Here is a 22,675-nt window from a genome sequence, read left to right on the forward strand (position 1 = left end):
ACAAAATGTAACAATAAAGACTAAAAGACTCGCAAATTAAAATTACGGGAAATATAAAAAGGCCCCAAGAGTCAAGCGCTAGGTATAGGAGCGCAAATAAAACAAGTTTAATAAAAAAACCAAATTTTATTCAAACATTTCGATCATTTTTTAAATCATTTTTAGTGATAAAAAATGTATTTCAAGCAAAATGTATTTCATGTCTCAGACACAGGTTGAATTAGTTTTTTAGTTGGGGAGCCCTTCCCCCGCTCACGCATTCGATTGACGTGGATATAATGATATTCAAAATGAAAATTATATACATCGAATAGTAAATCATTCTGAAAATTTTGTCGACCCTAATATTGGAATTTACACTCAAAATAAAGAAAAACTGTGGAGAGAAATGCATCCTAATATTCCACATTTCGATACTCAAAAAGATAACTACAAACATTATTTCTGTGAATTTTTATTTAAAAGATTTTAATCCTTTTATAATTGATGCTTTTTTTGATATTATGCAACAATTGTATCTAGTAAAACAGTACATTGACTTATTAAATTATATTATGTAATTATTTACATTTAGGTAAATAAATCTGTAAATAAATCTGTATTTATAAAAATAAGTATGATTAGCAAATTCATTTATTTAAACATACATTGAATACATGGGCGGAAGAGGGGCGGAGTCCCCCTGTACTCCCACCCCGAAAAAAAACTAACCTAACCCAACCTATGTCTGGAGACACATATGAAATAAATTTTGCTTTGTAACACAGGTTGGGTTTTGAGTTGGATTAGTTTTTTAGTTAAGGTAGGAGTGCAGGGGGAGGGGCAGTGAACTCGAGGTGTTTAATTTCTAATTGAATAACCCCTCGCCCCCGGCCCAACCGTCTCATCTGACGGTAAATTAGAGGGGTAGAAGTATGCATACTTCTACCCCCTTCAAGGGTCACAAGGAGGCGAGTGCGGGGACACTCACCTCCCATTGCACTGTGACCCCATAGAGGTGGCGATGTTGCATGGTAATCCCGCAACACCGCCAATGGTGTATCGCTGAATCCATTCAACGGCGCACCAAGCGAATGAAGTCCCTCCATTCCATCCTGGAGGGACTGGCGGGGGTGGGTCAAATGCGACCCCAGGTCCCACCCACTTTAAACCGCCGTGGAAGGACCACGGGGTTTTAGCCGATAGGAGTCCGGCATAACCCTCTCCCATGAGAGATGGGTATCTATGATGGATTTCCTTGTAAAGAAAAAAGAAGAGTGCAGGGACAGAGCCTATCCTCCGCCCACGCATTCAGTGTATCACATTTATATAAATAGCTCTATTAAAAGTACGTTTTATTAAATATACATGATGTGAGAAAATTATATCTTATTTCAAAAACTTTTTTGTAATAATAACTTTTTAATAAACAACGACCGGCGATTAAAATCTTTTGGATGTTACTCAGGGTCATGACTTTGACAACATATATCAAGGTCAAGGTCAAAGAAGATGAGTTTTCTTAAGGTTGACCATTTAAATATAACTATATCTACATTCTATATTAACGAGGACATCTCAACTTGGAATTTTTATATATTCAAAAATGGGTTCTGAGTCTTTCAGATATGGCAAAAACGATGGTAACTTTCATTTCTATTAAAGGCCAATTCTTAATATTGAAAATAAAAAAAGAGAAGTATAATCATAAGTTCAATGTGTTATTGCATCATAATTAATAATCTGGATAATACCTAGTTGAGCGTGTAGAAAAGTAAAAACAACAAGAGGTTTAAGGCCCGCTATTTAGTAACAACTAATTAAAGAAATTCAACCATATTTATGTTTTTAATCTGAGACGGAATTTTATTCCACATAAAATCAAAGACATTTAAACAATCTTTTAAGCATTTTAATTCTATATAGGAATGCTATAGCATTCTATCATATATACGCTGGGCATTCTAGTATATCTAAATGTAATTTTGTCTCTGCGTTGCAGTTCTTTAAAGATAAGTCTAGATTTGTATGTGTGCAAGATAAAGTATATAAGTCAACCAAAATATTTCCTTCAATTATCTACTTTCATCCAATTTAACTCAGCATAATAAGGCGAAAGATGAACACCGTTTCTTAATTGAAAAATGAAATATACGCAAGAATTTATAGAATTTTGTAGGCACAGTAGATTTAGCATTTCAACGATGTCGGAAAATATATGGTACTACAGTAATCAAAATAAGAAAAAATTAGAGCAGTGACTAATGATTATCGAACACTTTTGTAAGAAGTACATAGCTTCAGCATTGATATAGAATCGAGTTAACTTTTTCTTTGTGATTTTGTTGATTTGATTTTCCCTAAACAGGTTATTTATATGAAAACTTCTAAATATTGCATAACGGAGATACATAAATTAGCATATCAAATGAATGGTTATTCACCTTTTGGCAGTTCCAAGAATTATAGCCTTTTCCCAGGACTTAGCAGCAACTTATTTGCTATGGTCCAATGAGAGATGGCAGAAATATCATTATTAATCCTTTCAGTCTCTTTATTAACCTTTAAAGATCACATATGGGTTATTTTGACCTTATCAATATTTTAACAATAGACTGTGTAAGTAATTAATTAAAAAAATGTTAAAATTTATAAATTAAAATTTATTTTTTAACTTATGTTATACATAATCATACTCTACAGGTGTCAAAAAACAAAACTTTATAGATTTTTTTCAAGCACTTTGAGACTAAAACTGCGACAAGATATTGTCCCATATATGATCAGGAACAGAGCAATAAATGTGTAATCTACAAGGTTAACATCCTTAGATTCACAATATGATAAATTTGCAAATCTGTTCTCATCTTTGCGGGGAAAAATTATATCTGATCAAAATCAGGTAGGTAAAGAACAAATAAGTCGAGTACCAAACTGTGGAACTCTAACTATGTTGTTTAAGGATGCTGATCTCGTGTATTCATTTACTCTTTCATAATTTGATTTCTGTTATCGAGATAGAAACAGGAGTCATCTCAGAACAGAAATAGAAAAATTGAACTATTTGAATTTTTCAATGAGTAAAGAATGAGATACATAATCAAAAGTTTTGGTAAAATCAAACAAGACTTATTTGATATCGTTTGATGATCTTGATGAGAGCAGTCTAAGTATATCTCTAGTATGCTAGATAAGCTAATATCAAAGTCAAAGTTCGTTCTATCTGATATATTTAATAAGTTGAACCATAACAATTTTCTCTCAGATATAGAACGATATTATTAAGGCAACACAGACGCTTTGGAAAACGAATTAAAATCGATTTCCAAAGAAAAACTATCCAATAACAAAGGAAATTATAGGTATAGAAAAGCACATAAAATATTAAAATAGAGCAAGGTGTCATCTATTTGACGGCATTTTTTGATAATTTTTATGAGAAAGCAGATGTCGTAGACATCTAAATCGTCTAAATGTCGTAAAATTGACATACTTTTGTCTCATCTTCGACGTCGTATATAACGTCAATTTTATGACATTTTGACGTCATCTATGGATAAAACAAAACAAATAGTAACACGTCTTAAATAACGTTTAAATATCGTAAAACTAACGTACTATGTTACTACCAAATTTTCCAAGCAACGGTCACCTATCTTTAGTATTAATATGTCTAATGTTACCTAACTTCAGTAATCGAACGAGAACTGTATTACAACTAGCTACTTAATTATATTATTTAAAAAAAAACCGATGATATTTGAAAAAAAAAACAATCCTATTTAAAATAATTTATATTAAAAATAAATAAGGAAATAGGAGAATTAACGAAGAAAATAAAGAATTAATTTACAAAAAATTTTAACTTATGAAAGGCTCATTGCACAAAAATATTCGTAAGAACGTAACAATCTCGTAAGACGCAATTAATTACGCACAAAAGATTATGTAGTATAAAAATTGCTCCCTTAAGTTCATAAGTGATTTCTTATATTATGCAGGGTGTTCGGCAAAGATTGAATCAACGCTCGTAAGCAGATAGAGCGCGGTAAACTAAAAAGAAAAGTCCTTTACCATTTTGCAATTTTCGCAATATTTATTATATATTTATATATTTCGCAATATTTCGAAATACTATAATTAATAATATAATTAAAGATTAAATATAGAAAATATAATTAAAAAGATGAAATATAATTAAAAAAGATTGGTGAATGAGAACGCATTTCGCGCAGTTAGACTGTAGGATGTATGTTCAAAGCGTGTCAGTAACTAATGTTACGCACAGCAACAAAAAGGTGGTCGCGTGACGTGGATTGCGCCCGCCTTATCTTCAACGAGTGCAACTCCTTGCAGAAGATCAAGTACAACGCACTTTTTGTGAAGATATTTTAATCATTTTCATTCTCTATATTTTTATCGTATGTTAACGTATGTTAATCGTGTATTAAATTGACAACTCTCAAGCTTCCTCGCACAGTGTCGACAGAATTTATTATTTCCTGTGGACAGATGAGACTACATTTACACCTAACCGCGGCGTTTTCAATTCCCGCAATTTTTTATTGTGACCTGAAGAAAATCCATACGTCGTTTGCCAGAGTGTTTTTCAACATCGTTGGGCGATAAATGTATGGACAAGAATAATTGCGAATAGAGTCGTAAGTAGAAAGTAGACATGTACATTAAATAATTTTTCTTCCGCAGCTGTCTTTAAACATTTCTGTCGGCGGTTTTCAGATTGGGCCATACTTTCTTCCGCCACGTCTTAATGGCGAGATATACACCAACTTTCTGGAAAATCAGTGACCACTACTCCTCGAGGACATTCCTTTCCGTGTACAGGCAAAACTTATTTTCTCTAACAATAAGATGGAGCTCCTGCACATTTTTCCTGTTAATACGGGAATTTTTAAATCGGCAATTTCCAAGAAGGTGAATGGATCGTGAAGACCTTATTACTTGGCCAGCACGGGCGTCAAACTTCAATGTGGATTTTTTGTATGGGATTATGTTAAGAACTCAATTGAGCCCCCGCGTGATAGTACAGAAGATGAGGTCCGCAAAGCAATTTTATAGCGGTCTTCAATACCATCACGCCGAAAATGGCACATCGTACAATGCGCAATATTGTGCAAAGGCCTAAACTATATCCAAGAACGAGGCAGCCACTTTGAATAGCTCTTGCATTAGAAAATGAAAGTGGATTAGGCCTACTGGGAAAAACCACTTTAAAAAAACGCATCATGCTATGTTTTATTTCTATTTAATTATGAAATAAGGCATTTACCCAAATAAACGATATAAAAAATAAGAAATATTATTGGTAAAATAAGAATTATTATTGGTAATAATTGATGTTTTAAGGTTGAAACACGATATTTAGGATTTATTTTAGATTTTGCAATGCAAAATGTTCGATTGACAAGCGAGAGTTTTTCCTGTTTTTGTAAGAAACGCTTCAATTATCGAACATAACGGATGACGCACTGCTTTTGCCCGCGTGCTACTCACGGACGCTATTGTTCACTATCTTTGCTGAACGCGGCTAAAATGGGGACATTTCTACACATAAATGTATTAAAATTTTCAAATTTATGTGTAAGTACTCTTGTCTCTACTTCCCTCTCTTGTTGCGCGATCATCTTCGTTGTCGTGCGACCCGCGTAACACTAGCCGCCTAAAGTGTATGTACATCTCACAGTCTAGCTGCGCGAAACGCGCTCTCATTTGCCAATCTTTTTTAATTAATATTGCAAAAATTGCAAACTGTGGTAAAGGACTTTTCTTTTCATTTACCGCGCTTTCTTTTCACGAACGTTGATTCAATCTTTATACCCTGTATATGTATACATATATATATTAATCATAAATATCAATCATTTTATTTTAACAAATTTAATATAATACAAAATAATTAAAATAATTTTACATTTTCTCTCTTTTTCTCTATCTCATATCAAGTTTTAATGATCAATATTGTTCAAATAGTCCATCATTTGAAATCGGGAACAAAATATTATCAAATTAAGACGTAATAATAAAGCCATTTTTAATTTATTAATGACAGTTCTTTACCAATCTTATACGTTTGCAACGTCACACTTTTCACTAATTAGTAACATTAGTAATTTGTCACTAATGAAACCTCACTAACACGTAGTCAAAAGGTCAATTAACTGACGTTATTAATTAATAAAAAAATGTGACGTCGTAAATACGTTTTAGAATAGATAAATAGATAACGTCATTATTAGGTAAAAAAAAATGACTTTATTATTACATCTTAATTTGTAACATGGACGTTCGTGATCTTAAATGATGAATTATTGACGTTTAATAGACGACACCTTGCTATCTAGGCTAAAAGATGTTAGGCAACTGCAAGGAAATCAATCTTTGAGAGGTCATCGATACAAACCGCATTCGATTAATTTCGCGCCATAACATGATTATTATTGACATATTAATATCTTCCTAATATAATTTGTTATTATTGTTTTTAATATCTAGATATTGAATAAAAATGTGATTATTTGCCGCAGAATCGAGTTATGAGTATGATACTACATATGTAAGTACTCATTATCAGACGCAGAAACAAACTGTCTGTTAAGCTCGTTACAAAGTGAAAACTGTAAAATATTGTCAGTTTTCTTTTTCTTAATAAACCTAACAAACATAGAGAGGTTATTTCAAAAAATAATATTATTTATAAGGTGTAAATTTGTTCTCTAATTCTGCAATTGTTTACTATCTTTCCTGAACGTGACTAATGGGAACATTTCTACACACACACACACACACACACACATACACACACACACACACACACACACACACACACACACACACACACACACACACGCACGCATATAAATATTAAAACTTACAAATTCATGTGTTAAAAAAATCAATGTGACCTTTACATGACCCTCAAATTAAAACTCAAGGCCAAACCAATGATACTATCTTATGGCCTCCTCAAAACCGTACAACTTTGGTTGGAAACATTTTTCTCAGAAATGTTTCGTTTTCGAGATATTTGCCCGTTTCCAGACTTTCTAACACTCTGTATATTATACTTAGACTGTTAACACCGATATGACAAATAAAGCAGCCATTTACAATAGAATATATATATATATATATATATATATATATATATATATATATATAAATAAAAACTTACGCAATTTCAAATAAAATCATTTTAATTAAAAAAGCTGTCGGAGAAAATAATTGTTTTAATTTCCTACAAAAATAATAATATAAAAAATTAAAAACTTATCTCAAAATTAAAAAGTAAAAATTGAAACAAAATAAAAAAAATTTTTAAATTTAATTTAAAAAATTTGACGTTGCTGAATTTCAAAATATACATATATTAAACCAACAAATAAATTTAATTTAAAACCAAATTTAATTTAGAAACAAAGGGCATTTTATAGGTATAAAAATTTTCAAATTAACTGAAATTTTAATATATTGTAGTTTAGTAGTTAATATATTGTAATTTAGATGGCGCTGATGAAAAACTACGGACATAGAGTTAAAATCAAAGCTATAAAAGATGTGATAGTTTAAAGTGAGTAAACTTAAAGCTTAAAAATGCCTGTTTTTTAATACATATGTATATTAAGTTAATATATATGTATGTAAATATATGTATATAAATGCTTGAAATATATATATATATATATATATATATACAGGGTGTCCGGTCACGACCGCCCTATAGCTCAAGGGCAGATAGAGGAGGTTAAACCGAATAGAAAAGTCCTATATCATTTTGCGATTTTCAGAATAATTATTGAGAAATTAATTTACAAAGATCGATAAATCCGGCGCGAGTATCAGCCTGCCGCAAAAAAATATGGCGAGAAGGATGGCCCTAAGGACGGTCGCTAAGTGCGCGCGGCATAAATAGGCGCCATTGCCTCGCGGTTACCAGGGGCATAGATGAGAAGTGTTGATAAGAACAATAGATTAGCGATTATTATTTAGCGACCGGCCAGCGGTGGGTCGTCCTTCTCGCCATCTTTTTTGCGGTGGGCTGATACTTGCGCCCGATTTGCCGATCTTTGTTAATTAATTTCTCGGTAATTATCACGAAAATCGCAAAATGATACAGGACTTTTCTATTCGGTTTCACCTCCTCTATCTGCCCTTGAGCTATATGGGCGGTCGCGACCGGACACCCTGTATACAGGGTGGGCCATTTTAATCAATCCAGTCGAATATCTCGTAAACCAAGTCCGAGAGAGAAAAATGTTTCAGGCAAAAGTTGTTTGGTTTCGAGGGGGCCATAAGATGGTACCATTGGTCTGACCTTGAAGAGTCATTTGAAGGTCACGTGAAGGTCACCTCAATGTTTTTACATGGCACTCCCTATTTTTTGTACACATGACTCTTCAGATCAATGACACAATTTTATGGCCCCCTCAAAACCAAACAACTTTTGCCTGAAACATTTTTCTCGCCTGAGCTTGGTTTTCGAGATATTCGACTAGATCGATTAAAATAGCCCACCCTGTATATACAAGGTAGACCAAATAACCTGTGACAGGCTATTTTCTTCGAAACTATTGGAAATAGAGACTTGAATTTTTTTACGTTAAATGGCACATGGGGGCTGATTACGTGGCGCGTAGGAAAATTTTTTGAGAGGACTTTTAGAGGGACAAAAAAATGGTACCCCTTATTTTTTAAATGGCATCACCTATTTTTTTATTACATATTCTTGTAGCTGACCTCGAGAGCTTCCAAAACACTATAATAAAATGCTTCTTTATTAAATACTTTCCGAGTTATAAGTCGCAAAACTTCAAAGTTGCAATAATTTGACATAAAATACAAGATAACTCGTAAAATATTCATTTCTCGATTATTTTACCCTAATTCTTTTATGTACAGAATACTGAGACGAATCAATTGGAGTTATTAAAACACATAATTATATTAAAGTAAAAATGTGTAACTGCTAGTTGCAAATTCAGATTTTTTCTCAAAGATAACTATGTGTTTTAATTACACTACTTGATTAATATTTTAATAATTATTGCGCAAATCGCAAAATGGTAGAGGACTTTTATGTTCAGTTTGACCTGCTCTATCTGCCTTAGAGAGGTGGGGCGGTAATTATCGCACACCCTGTATATACTATATAAATATTATATATATATATATATAAATACTATATATATATATATAAATATTATATATATAAATACTATATATATATATATAAATATTATATATATATATATATATATATATATAAATACTATATATATATATATATATAAATATTATATATATATATATTTATATATATATTTATATATATATATTATATATATATATTTATATATATATTTATATATATATATAATATATATATATATTTATATATATATATATTTATATATATATATTATATATATATATATATATAGATATATATATTTATATATATATATTATATATATATATATATATTTACATTAGTTTTATTTACGTTATTTGTATATATTGTATGTTATTATAATATATTATATTTTTCTATTAAAATGTTTCAAATCATGTATATATAATGTTTATATTTAAAATAATTTGTGCTTAAGACGTTATATTAAAAAAAATTATATAATCCCTAAAAATTATTTAAATTATATGCGTAGATATGTTTGTGAAGAAACACTGTAGTGTCTGTGCCAAGTAAAGTGCAGTAGACAGTCGCATGCAGTACAGTAAGATGCCGATATTGCAGATACCGCAGATACATAAATGTTTAAAGTTGTGTTATACTACGAAAAAATAATGATATAATTTTTAAAAACTTATCTTTTTCTTATAAAGAAAGTAAAAAAGGTACCAAATACAAGCACCAATTGTAAAAAAATATTATATTGAAAAAGTTGTTATACAAATTTCCTATAAAAATATGATATAAAAAATTGTGTGCCAATTAACACATCTTGCGCGGAAAGCGACTAAAGTCGTTTTGTACGGGAAAACACCCGCGCAAGATGTGTTAAGAATAAAAATTATGAAATTTTAGATAAAACATTTAATTGAAAAACACTATTGTATATATAATTCGTAAAATAATTGTTTTAATTTCTTACAAAAATAATAATATAATAAAAAATTAAAAACTTATCCAAAAATTAAAAACTAATACAAAAATTATTATAAAATAAAAAGTTATTTAAATTTTAATTAAAAATATTTAGCACTACTAAATTTTAAAATATATGTTAAACCAATTAATTAAATTTAATTTAAAACTTTTAATTTAAAAATAAATTTAGTTTAATTACATCAATAATTAGAAAATAAAATGTAAAGAATACGTTAAAATTTCATTAGCATATTGTTCAATTTAACAATTTTCAAAGTTTCTTAAATTAAAATTAAATTTTCTTTTATTTTATATTAATTTTCAGGTTTTAATTTTTAATATTATTATTTCTATAGAAAAACAATTATTTTTAAAGAAGTTACCACTTCTCGCGTTCAGGGCTGTGAGAAAGTCATAAACAAACCTAGACCTTTTTACAAGGGTGATAGTCGCGGTAAGAGGAAAATTGATTCGACTTCGACTATTTTCTTAAGCACGAATCGAATAAGTCTGGCTTTTCATGACTATCATATTGTAATCAGTAATTCTCAATCTAACTGTTATTCATAAATTTGTTCAAAACTAATATTAAATGTTCTGTAATGCTACTTATATCATTTCATATAGTCTTGTATGTACTAATAAACATTATAAAGTCTTTTCTGTTGTTTCTCAAAACCGAATAGTTTTTATAAAGAAAAATATAATGTGAAAAATTTTGCAACATGAAGAAAATTCAGAACCACTGATTGGTCTTGCTTTACAAGACGCAACTATAATGAAAAGGTGATGTATAAACGCGATCAACATGTGTTGCGCAAAACGTTCAATATTGAACGCCCTTCTAAAAACGAGATCTCTTGCCTTTGAGCGTTATTTTGGTAACAGCTCGATCTGTGTATGTCTATGAAGAAATTATCGTGTCGCATAATGATTACTCGCGAGAGTTGCATAAACATGTCTTACTATGCCGTGCGAGAAATACGTCCATAGCTTAATGATTCCAAATGCCCGGTAGCACACATAAGCGTGAACGTATGTTACTGGACGCCGAATCTAGCCTCATTACTGCCACAGCTCTGTGTAGTCGTTGCGCCGTTAGGTTGTCATTCCTACTCATTTTACTCGGACATAGCTTAGCGTATAGTTTTACGCGTATATATGAAGTTGATTTGCCATTATCAAAAATTTTAAAAATTGATTAGTTTTGATAGCCTTCTAAGAGTTGTATAGTTTTCTATCAGTTTTAGAAATAATTCCGTCATTTAAAGCACCAAAAATAGTACTTGGAGATACGGGAGGGCCAACTTTACGTTTTTTGTAACTTTAAAGTGGTGTAACTTCTTGGTTACCAACTTTAACGCTTCGGTTATTAAGGATAATTATTCTTTGAGAAGGGGTCACCACAACTCTCAACAGAACTACTGATTACTGACTTTGAATATTCAAGCTTTATAGAGATGAAATTTTTTCTCGACAATCGGTAGTTCTGTTGACAGTTTTAATAGCATCCCGAAAAGTTCTGCCGATAATTATTAACACTCGAAGTGCTACAATGCAAAATAAAAAAATTCTCACTGGTCAAAGTTTCGATTCCGGAATTCTCTAAGCCTCATAGAAGTAAAAATTTTCCTCGGTAAGAAACAGTTTCAAAAATTATTTCTAAAACTAATAAAGAATGTTTAGAAGAGCTCTCAAAACTCTATTTTTTTAATTTTTTAAATTTAAAAACTTACTCAATTTTTTTAATTTTTAATGATGGAGACTAACTTCACATACTCCCTTAATGCAAAGGATAAAATGTACTGATTTGATACTCGTTCGAAGTTTCCTATCTCCTACATACACAGGGTGTCTGTCTATAGATGTCGGAGTAAATATCTTGCAACTAGTTGAAGTTACAAAAAAGTTTAATAAGACAAATTTGCACAGTCTGCTACAAAGTACATGTAAAATATTTTTCTTACTCGTAACCTTTTCGGCTTATGAAGGTCACTATCGGTTTTTTAAATGGATACCCATATTTTCTTTTATATATTTATGTAGTAGGAGTCATTTGCAATCAAGATCACATTTAATAAAGAATTGCTACTATGCATCGTTTACAAGGTAATAGATTGATCAAGATTTTTTAGAAAAACCCAACTTGTATCTTACGTCAAGCTCAGAAAATATTGTCTAAAAAGGGTATAGATGTAAGTTTGAAAACGATTAAATGTCAATTACTTGTTTCTGGTTACAACTGGCAAAGTACAAAACTCGAATTATTTTGAAAACTATTAAACATGGAAAAACATTTGTAGTGGGCTAAAGCTAATATTAACTGTACTCACATGTAATCTCTTCCAACAGAGCTTCGTTTTAAACGTGAGTTCTTAGAACACGTGTTTACGGGGGAAGCGGTGCATGCACACAGTACAATTGAACACGTTACAAATAGGCACGACATTTTGAACATCGTTTCGTTTGAACACGAAAAATGCGCCCTTGAACACAGTTCATTTAAACACAAGAATATACACAATGTTCATTTGGACACCGTTTATTTAAACATCGTTCACTTGGACACTGTTCAATTGGACACCGTTCATTTGAACACCGTTTATTTGAGCAACGAAACGAGGTCTACAATTATACGATTCCACATAGATTTACAATTTTTTTAACCCATATCGCCCTGTGCTTCGGATGTGTAGTGAGGTCTATAATTATATTGTTCCACATGGGTTTGCGATTTTTCATTTCCGGTTTCCAACTGAACGGTCCATGTGAACGCTATCCAAATGAACAGTGTATATATTCTTGTGTCCAAATAAACTCTGTCCAAGTGAACAGCGCGCATTTTTTTTCGTTTCCAAATGAACGGTGTCCAAAATTTTGTGTCTATTTAAATCGTGTCTGTTTACAATGTGTTTAATTGTACTCTATCCAAATGAAGGCCACTCTTTACGAATAATCAATCCAGAAAGAATGATCAAAGTTTATTGAAGTCTGCTAGAAGATGGTTTAGCCCCGATACCAATCATGAATACTTCAAAAAGACAACGACTTCAAACATCGATGCCGTGCATGCACAGTGTGGAAGCGTAAAAATGACATCACCACAATGGATTGACCCTCACAATCTTCTGATTTACCTAACCTAACCTAACCTAACCTAACCTGATCGAAAATGTATAGACTGCTATAAAGATGAAGATAAGGCAAAAACGTGTTTTCACTTTGAAACGATTAGCATATCACATGTTCGATCTGGAAGTCACTTCTCGAGGATTTGACAGAAAACTCGTAAAAAGTATGTCTCTACGTTGTCAACTTTAATCGATAACGAAGGAGACCAGACGATGTATTAGATACGCATTAAAGCATATATAATATACTTCAAGATCATATATTCATTTTTCTAAAAATTCTTTTTTTCCAGAGAAACAGTTAATACGCTTTTGTACCCCTGACTGTATATTACACACCACAAGAAGGATATGTACTTATAACGTAAAGAAAACATTTATTACGTACGATAGTAATATAGATAATAATGGGAACAATTAATACAGTAGTGTTATGTATTATCGATAACTTCAATTAATGTCACCTTGTATGTGAAACTGGAAAAGTATTTTCGAGGAGTTATAGATATACAGGGTGTCCTATAAAGATTGAATCAACGTTCGTGAGCAGGTAGAGTGTATTAAACGGAACAGAAAAGTCCTTTACCATTTTACGTTTTTTACAATAATTATTAAAAAATTAATTAAAAATGCTCAGCGAATGAGCACGCGCTTTTCGCGGCTAGACCATAGGCCGTACGCTCTAGGCGTTTCAGCGGCGAAGTGCCACGCGGATTGCACAGCAACGAAAAGTATGGTTGTTTTTCGTTGTCATGCAATCCACGTGACACTCGCCGCTAGAACGCCTAGAGAGTACGGCCCATGGTCTACTCACAAAAAGCGCGCGCTTATCTTTTTTAATTAATATTTCAATAAATATTGTGAAAATTGCAAAATGGTAAAGGACTTTTCTGTTCAGTTTAATGCTCTCTACCTACTCACAAACATTGATTCAGTCTTTATAGGACACCCTGTATATCGAGTGATAGATATATCATCGATGATCACAGAAACGTTTTATAAATGAAAATTTTTGCATTGGGACTTTACGTCTTAATAAATTATTTCCATTCATAATACATGTAAAGTATAAAAAATAAAAAGACTCAAACTATCGATTAAGCCTAAAAACTCAATTCCGTTTACTGGTTATTAAAAATTGAAAATCTTGAATATTCTCAACTGCTTGCTGCATAAAAATACAGGATCCGTCTTGTTACTACATGCGATTTTACTGCGCGGTACTTAGCGCAAAACACTATTGTATCTCTTGATATAAGGTTAAATTAATATACATTTACATTCTTACAAAATATTCTTACTAACATTTACATTTACATATTAACGGGGGTCACAGAGGCACTAAATAGAGAGCTAGGTGACAACAGCAGGGACTGTTCTAGTCCCCACCTGTCATAATATACTACTACTATACTACACTTAGGCTGCAAACCCATGCATCAGAATAGCGTAACGCGGAACGAGAGCGAAACCAATCACGAGCGTTCCTCGTTTTTCGTTGCGTTGAAACCTGACCCCTAACTACCCATGGAGTGCAACGAGCGCATCGCGGATTTTGCGCAACCAATCACAAATCATTATTTCATAAGAGCTAAAATCAACATTAAAACTTTTTTCATAGTTTTTAACATCTTTAGTCAATACTTCCAATAAAAAACGTATTTTATTTAGTATTTATGTACATGATAATAAAAATGAACGACATAAACAATATTTAAAGGTCATTTTAGAAACGTACTGTTTGTCCGCGTTACGCTATTCCGCTTCATGGGTAGTTAGGGGTCAGGTTTCAACGCAACGAAAAACGCGGAACGCTCGTGATTGGTTCCGCTCTCGTTCCGCGTTACGCTATTCCGCTGCATGAGTGCAGCCTTACATATTCAATTGTAAATGGCTGCTCTTGTTCCATATTTTATCATATAACATACTTGTGTTAGCAGTCTAAGTATAATATATGTATAGAAATCTGTGATATGTATACGAATATAAAATCGAATATATTGGAAGCATGCATCGAGTTCAGTTAAAGTGTCCCACGTCTCTCTTTACAGTTTAAGTCTTTTTACGATAATGCTCTGTCTACATATTTTTTGTCTATATGTATATTCATGACTTTGTACTGTATTAGTACCCATAGATTTAAATATTTTCTATCAATTTTAATAAAAGATAAAAATAAACAGATTATACTAACAAGTGCCACAGAAGGATCCATGCCTGTAATAGGAATACGACTAGCTGATTTGCAGTGATATGTAGTATCCATTTCAATTTCTTCTTCATTCATCTTGTCTTCAATACTACCTGATTTCTGTGTAGTATGAGGATCCAAATAAATCACTTCATCCCCTAAAAATATTTATTTTGTACATTTATTAAAAGCCACGTATAATTATTAACTTTATATTTATAAAATCATTAAAAAATTTTAATTAAATATAATTTTATATTGTATGTACGTATATGAAATACATCAAGGTAATTCATTAAAATTGAGATGTCTAAATATCGAAAAGAGAATACAAATACACAAAAAGAGAGTACAAAAAATGTTTTAAATAAAAGTTATTCAGTTTAAAAGGAAAAATAAGATGCAAGATTTTATGTTGAACATGCCAAAGATACATAAAAGTTATTTTAAAGTTTTTATAGCATTTTGATAGGATACATTTTTTATTCTAGATTCTTGTAGTTGACGTCAAAAACATGTTTTCAAATATGATAAGTTTCTCTTGATTAATTTTCTCTGAATTATGAGCTTTTAAAATCCCTGTACTATCGACATTAACGTAAACCTAGTTGTACTCATAATAAAACTTATACTTCGCGTGCGTGCGTGCGTGCGTGTGTGTGTGTGTGTGTGTGAGAGGGGTGCGGAGGGGGCGGAGAGAGAGAGAGAGAGAGAGAGTGTATAGGTATGAGTATGAATATTGATGTAGATGTGTCAATGTTATTGCGAATGTAAATGCATGTATATGACAATTCGGTCAGCGGTCGTCATTTTCAAAATTTAAAATTTTATAATAAAATTAATTTGCATATATAAAATATCTTATTAAATACCTCTATTAAGATATATCATCATATACACTCACACCCATACTCTCATAAACATATACGTGAAGAAGCATAAATCCGACCATGCAACCTTTATATAGTACATGATTATATTCAAATTTCTATCACAGACAAATATAAAGACATAAAGACTAACAGGGCAAAAAGTATATAATGTTTATTTCTACCAGTTTAATTTTTGATAAAAAACAGAATCTATCAAGAATATGTAACACAAATGTGTGTTACATATTATGCAAAATTTCTGGCAACAACCAAGTATAATCTGCTGTTTTAAGTAATGTCGACAAACTATAAAAGAAAACAAACAGTCTTTGAGACATGATATAAAATGTTGCAACAATTAAGCAGAAGTTCTTGACAGTAAAAACAATAGAATTTAATAGTCCTGAGACTAGCGTTATGACATTCGGGAGTCTAATGTTCGGTCAGAATGGGCGAATTGTAGATATCGAGGAATTTGAAAGCGAGTAGAGAGAATATGATTAGGCAATAAGATGACTCACAAAGGGAACACCAAACATATAAAGAATAAATTATAATCGCATAAGTTTGATTGCAAGCAGATAAATGAATAAAAAAATTATTAAATATAATAAGTATTTTATATTTAAAATATTTTAATTTTTCTATTAAAATAATAAAAATGTATAGTATAATAATTTACTTCAATGTAAATTAAGAAAAAAATTAAATGATAAAAAAAACAAAAATAAAAATTGAAAAAGTTTCAAAAAGTAATGATCAAATCATTAATATGCAGGATATTAAAAAGCTGCTTTTATTTTATTTTATTAAGCTACGTCGCTTACTTGTAAGCGTGCTTTTACAACTCGGAATATAACAAACAAATATTATAAATTTATAAACGCGTTTTTCTTATGAATGCTTGAGAGTTGTATTAAATTATTTTACGATGGATTAGAAACAGGAGAGGATTACAATATATTTTAGACTAGGCAAAATCGGAGGAGACCATATCTGATGTTTATATGATAAAACGGTTGGCTATTGAAAGAGAAGTCCTAACTAAAGTCCCAGTATAGCCGCGATCCTTTTTTTCTGCAAGGAAGATTTTGGGAAAGATTTCAATGTTATTAAATATTGCAGGAGTAACAAACAGCGAAATTTTTAGCACGCATGCACGCATGCACACATGTACGCGCAACTTGAATATCTAGTATATCTCCGTTACTTTTGACGAAAAAGTGTCACAAAAGAAAAAATTGTCCGTTTTAAAGAAACAAAAACTATAATATAAAAGATTTTCTCGAGGTTATATGTTTTGAAATTTTAAAATTATCAATATTTAATAAATTACTAAAAAGCTCAAATTTCAAAGTTTCTTATTTATAAACATTAAAGAGCCTTATTTCTCAGTAATTTATTAAATTCACGCCGTGCTAAAAAGTGCTGAAGATTGCTTTTTCAATATATCCATAGATATATAAATAAAAAGGCAAGAGAAATACCAATGTGAGTCTGAATAACTCATTGGTAAGAGCAGTCGCCCGGCAAGCGAAAAACTCGGATTTGATTACTCGATTCAGCGATTTTGTCCCCATATTTTTCTCACCTACGTTTCTTGGGAGGGGGAGGGATAAAGAGAAGTTTATAAAAATTCTCAAATATAGGTAATTTAAATTAGATTATGTCTTGGTAAATACACCAAGAAAAATATGTCCCCTGTGCACTTATCAGTTTCGTAAAAAAACTATTTTCTGCGAAATCAACGCAGTACCATCTGAGTTTAGCTCTTAGTCGCCCAGCTTTCGAAGTTTCTTGTTTGTTATCAATATTTTTTTGACACTACATTGTATTATGTTGAATCCAATCTTATGGAAAAATTTTTTATTTAATATTTCAGGGACAAATAAATTGTAAGCTGAACCCGTTGTATTGATACCACATATAATTTCTTGGAATTTCTTTTAATACAAATAAAAATTAAACAAATAAAGACTCTTAAGAATATATTCATGAAATTAAATTAAAAAAGCAAATAAGAACGCAGTAGATAAAGCACATATTTATTATAATTCAAAGATTTCTTTAAATCACATAAATGAATATTTTAGTCCCTTTTTGATTTTCACCACAATTTAAAATAAAATATAGTCGAATAATGCAGTTATCTAAAGTCATAAATTTATGTTCTATAATATACATTTACGTTTATGGTTACTAATGTGCAATGTCGAACTATTTAAAATTTTCAAAGGACCAATAATGAATTTTATGCATATTGAGTTGATTATCATCAAAATAATGATGATGAAGTTTTTGATGTAAAAAATGTGAAATGGATGACACTTGTGTTTAATACAGAAATTATTTACCACCTATTAGCCACATACTAATTTTAGAAATACTAGAAAGAAGTGGTCCCTTTGGCCACGTTGATATTGACCATATTGCAATTGACCACATTAATATTGACCAAGTTGTGATTGACCACGGTCCCAATTAATCACCGTTTCATACGTACATTGGATTTATCAACTTCTATCCCAAGCCACGGTAAAATTTCAATAGAGATGAATTTGGATGCATAAAAGCCCTTGACTCTAACGTATGTTGAATACTATTCATAGTAAAAAAGTATGCTTTATTAGTATCGTCAGTACAGCCAAAAAATTCATTTCGGGAGAATACCGCATAAACTACATATATACCTGGACAGAACAGTCTCTCAGAAAAGCTATACAATCAGTACAAAAGATTGAGGTGAACCTTTCTTGCAGATGTTCTATTCATTATATCATTTAACGACGGACATCAGAATTGAAACAACAGAGTCAATAAAATTTAGGAACTTAAGCAAAAAAAGCCTGTTAAAACGCCTCAAATTTGAAACACTGAATCCAACCAATACAACCTAATCAAGGTTAATCTTAATGTAATAGTCAAAAGAAAAATACATCATTCAGAAGCACAGAATCAAAAGCTTTTAAAAGAAAAAAAATTGCAGTTAGAACCTGTAAAGCTAAACGCACTTGTTATTATAAACCATTCACAAGCATTGGAAATTGCTCTGACAAAAATACAAACAATGAAGTTCATATTCAGCTGGATCGGATGATGATATAATTTCAGAATTTTTAAAGTTTTCCAGAAATAAAAACTGGCCTATAAAATTTTACAATGGCATTCTAGCTTGCACCAACTCTATTTAAGCAGAGCAAAATTATAATCATTCTGAAGAAGTTATTTTACTTAGTCTCAAATTCTTGGAGAAACTAATATACAAAAATTAACACCTGATATAGAGATCGTCCTAACAGTTCGGGACGGGATTTAGAACAAAATAGAGCACGTGCGATCAAGTGCTGCCTCCTACAACCAATATAAAAAATGATAAATGTTCGAAGTAACTTACAACTCATAGATCATTTTCATTTTTATTTTATATGATAGAGATTACATTCCTAAGTAATGTATATTTTAAATTTTGTAGCGCTCTCTTTTGGTTCCTGAGATATGCAATTTTAAAATATCGTAATTTTCGTACTTATTTGTATCATCTTGTTGTTATATCCTATTTGTGTGTTTATATTTCTTTTTAATTTTTACTATAAAGTAAAGATGTAGAAGAGATGTAAACTCCGCTCCTGTCTTTGCACTCCCCGAAAAAAAAACTAATCTAATCCTATTTTTAATTAAATTTTATTTTAAATCAAAGTCTAAAATAGAGATATGTTATTCCCATAAACTTAAAAGATAGACTGCGTATTCCGTGAGAAAAGCTGACGTTAGCATTAAAAAGAGAGAGCAATAACGTAAGTTAGAGACGCTATAATAAGAGCCTGAACACAAGCCCCTATGTATGCCTTTTTGTCATCGAAATCCCACGAGAAAGAAAGTAATATATGTATACTATTTCACTCTATTGTCTCTATTTCACTCTAATCTATGATGGCGTGACTGATGTTTTACTTTACGTGTGACTAAATGCATTATTTGTAAAAAAGATTTTAATTGTGACTGATAGCAAAATAGTTGGGTGTTCAATTCCATTTTGCAATAACACTTTAACAAAGGGTTATATTATGAAAATTTTGCGGGAATGTATTTATCAAAATTTCTTAAATATTTATCAACAATAAAAAAAAGAACGACATAATACAAGATAATATATCAAATATAAATAAAATATCAGATTTTAATGATAATTTAATGATGTGTAATATAAAAATAACTCTTGATTTAAACTCTTTATAACATTACTGGATATATTTTGAATTTTATCACGAAAACATGTAAAGTGTGCAATAATTGCTTAAAATCAATAGGATCGGAGACTTTATTAGAATATTTTACCATTCGTGAAATTTAAAGCTTACACCAAAAATTCTTTATTCTATGTCAATATAAAAACATTTAAAATATTTTTAAGATTAGATCAAATATTTCGATATTATTCTAAATATTTTAGTAATATTATTTTAAACATTTTAGTAATATGAAAAATATTAATTTAAAATTATTTTTATTAGAAAAATGTAAAACAATAAATGCAAATCATATATTAACTTGTGTCACGATTTATTTTCTAAAATTATTAAAAGATTTGGTAAATATGCATAAGTACTACTCCAAAGAAAACTCAAATTTTTTTTATTGTAATCAACAAAACTAGTGCAAAGATAGTATGTACAAGTGTTTTTACGAAGGCGCAAGTCTTTCTGAAGAAGTTATGACGATGGAGAATACTAATATTCAATTTCGAGATATTTTCAAGCAAATTTCAAGTACTAATAAATTTGATTTTTATTCGCATAGAATAATATAAATATGAACGATAGAATATTTTCATAACATATATACACACACGGGGAGGTGCAAGGGGGGCCTTCGGCCCCCCCTCCCGCACCCACCCCGTCCATCTCGCTTCACGTAAAAAGTTGCAAATAAACTTTGCTTTGTCTTGCAACGTACATGCGAAGCGAGGTGGACGGGGTGGGTGCAGGAGGAGAGCCAAAGGCCCCCCGTGCCCCCCCCCCCCCGCCGTGTGTGTGTGTGTATGTGTGTTCTGAAACTAACTAATATACATGTTTTTTTTCCTTTCTATCAACTTTTTTGAAGTTCTTATGAATGATGATGAATAAATTTATTTATGTAATTTTTCATTTAAAACTTATAAAAAAGACTTACGCCTTCGTAAAAACACTTGTACGTACTAGCTTCGCACTAGTTTTGTTGATTACAATAAAAAAAATTTAAGTTTTCTTTGGAGTAGTACTTATGCATATTTACTAAAGATTTATAGTTTTTAGATTTAGGATTTTTAATAAAAAAGATAAAATCAATGTAAATAGAATATATGATAGTAAATCTATGGCTATGCATTTTGCATCTAAATAGAGCATTGCTCCAAAGTTTTAGGCCGGGTCTACAATAGCTGTAGTACCCGGTAAAAAATTTGTTACGTATAATAATATATGATATATGACCATATAAAATTATATAGAAATATATAAAATTTTATATAAGTTATGTATAATTATATATAATAATATATGACTTATTGTATAATTATATATAATTTTATATTAATGTTGGTTAGATGTCAGTCAATGATAATACAAAATTATGCATACTATACATAACTATATATAACTTATACAGAATTTTATATATTTCTATATACTTTTATATTGTTATATATAATTATATATGAGAAATTGTTTACCGGGTAAGCCTTAAGTCGTAAGAAATGAACCAATCATATTCATTATTCTTCTCTAAAGTCAATTGTAATTGGATAATTTCTTATGACTTAAGGCTTACTACATCTATTGTAGACCCTTGTCTTTTAAACAGGAGAATGTCTGAAGATCGCTTGTGTGTATGTTGTGTATATGTGCTATGAGTGCCTATGAGTGACCTTCAACCCTCTCTATCTCGAAAACTGTTCGTTTTCGGATCACCTACAACATATTGCATTTTCAAACAATTCGACCACTTTCCCATTATATATACATATGCGTAGTCCTTTATGAATATACATTAATATATATTAATTTGTATAATTATCTAATTATTTAATTTTGCATTTTAATATAAATAGATATTTAAAAAAATTACAATTGTATGACAAAAAATACTTTTTATTAATTTTTAAACATTTATTTTTTTATAATTGTGTTACAATTTAAGATTAATGTAATTAATAGATTTAAAAATCAGCGGAAACAGATGAAAAATAACGGACAAATCAAAAGTGACTAAGTTGCATTTTCGTGTCCAATTTCTTACTATCAGAGCTTTCTAGCATGACACAGTGTAACACAGTGTCCACTAGTGAATGGGAGCTTTCCAGCAAAACACAGTGTAACACAGTGTCCACTAGTATGAGTGA

At 30.6% G+C, this 22,675-nt stretch overlaps 1 long non-coding RNA gene across 1 annotated transcript; it reads right to left on the reverse strand.

Annotated features, from left to right (window-relative positions):
• Positions 1–243: 243 nt before the first annotated feature.
• On the reverse strand, positions 244–21,160 carry LOC140675998 (uncharacterized). Its single transcript, XR_012048507.1, has 2 exons — positions 15,431–21,160; positions 244–2,541 (listed from the first exon to the last, which is right to left on the reverse strand). It is a non-coding gene; the product is annotated as an uncharacterized lncRNA (long non-coding RNA).
• Positions 21,161–22,675: the final 1,515 nt, after the last annotated feature.

Source organism: Anoplolepis gracilipes, unplaced genomic scaffold, assembly GCF_047496725.1.
Source record: "Anoplolepis gracilipes unplaced genomic scaffold, ASM4749672v1 Contig30, whole genome shotgun sequence".
Taxonomy (NCBI): Eukaryota; Metazoa; Arthropoda; class Insecta; order Hymenoptera; family Formicidae; genus Anoplolepis; species Anoplolepis gracilipes.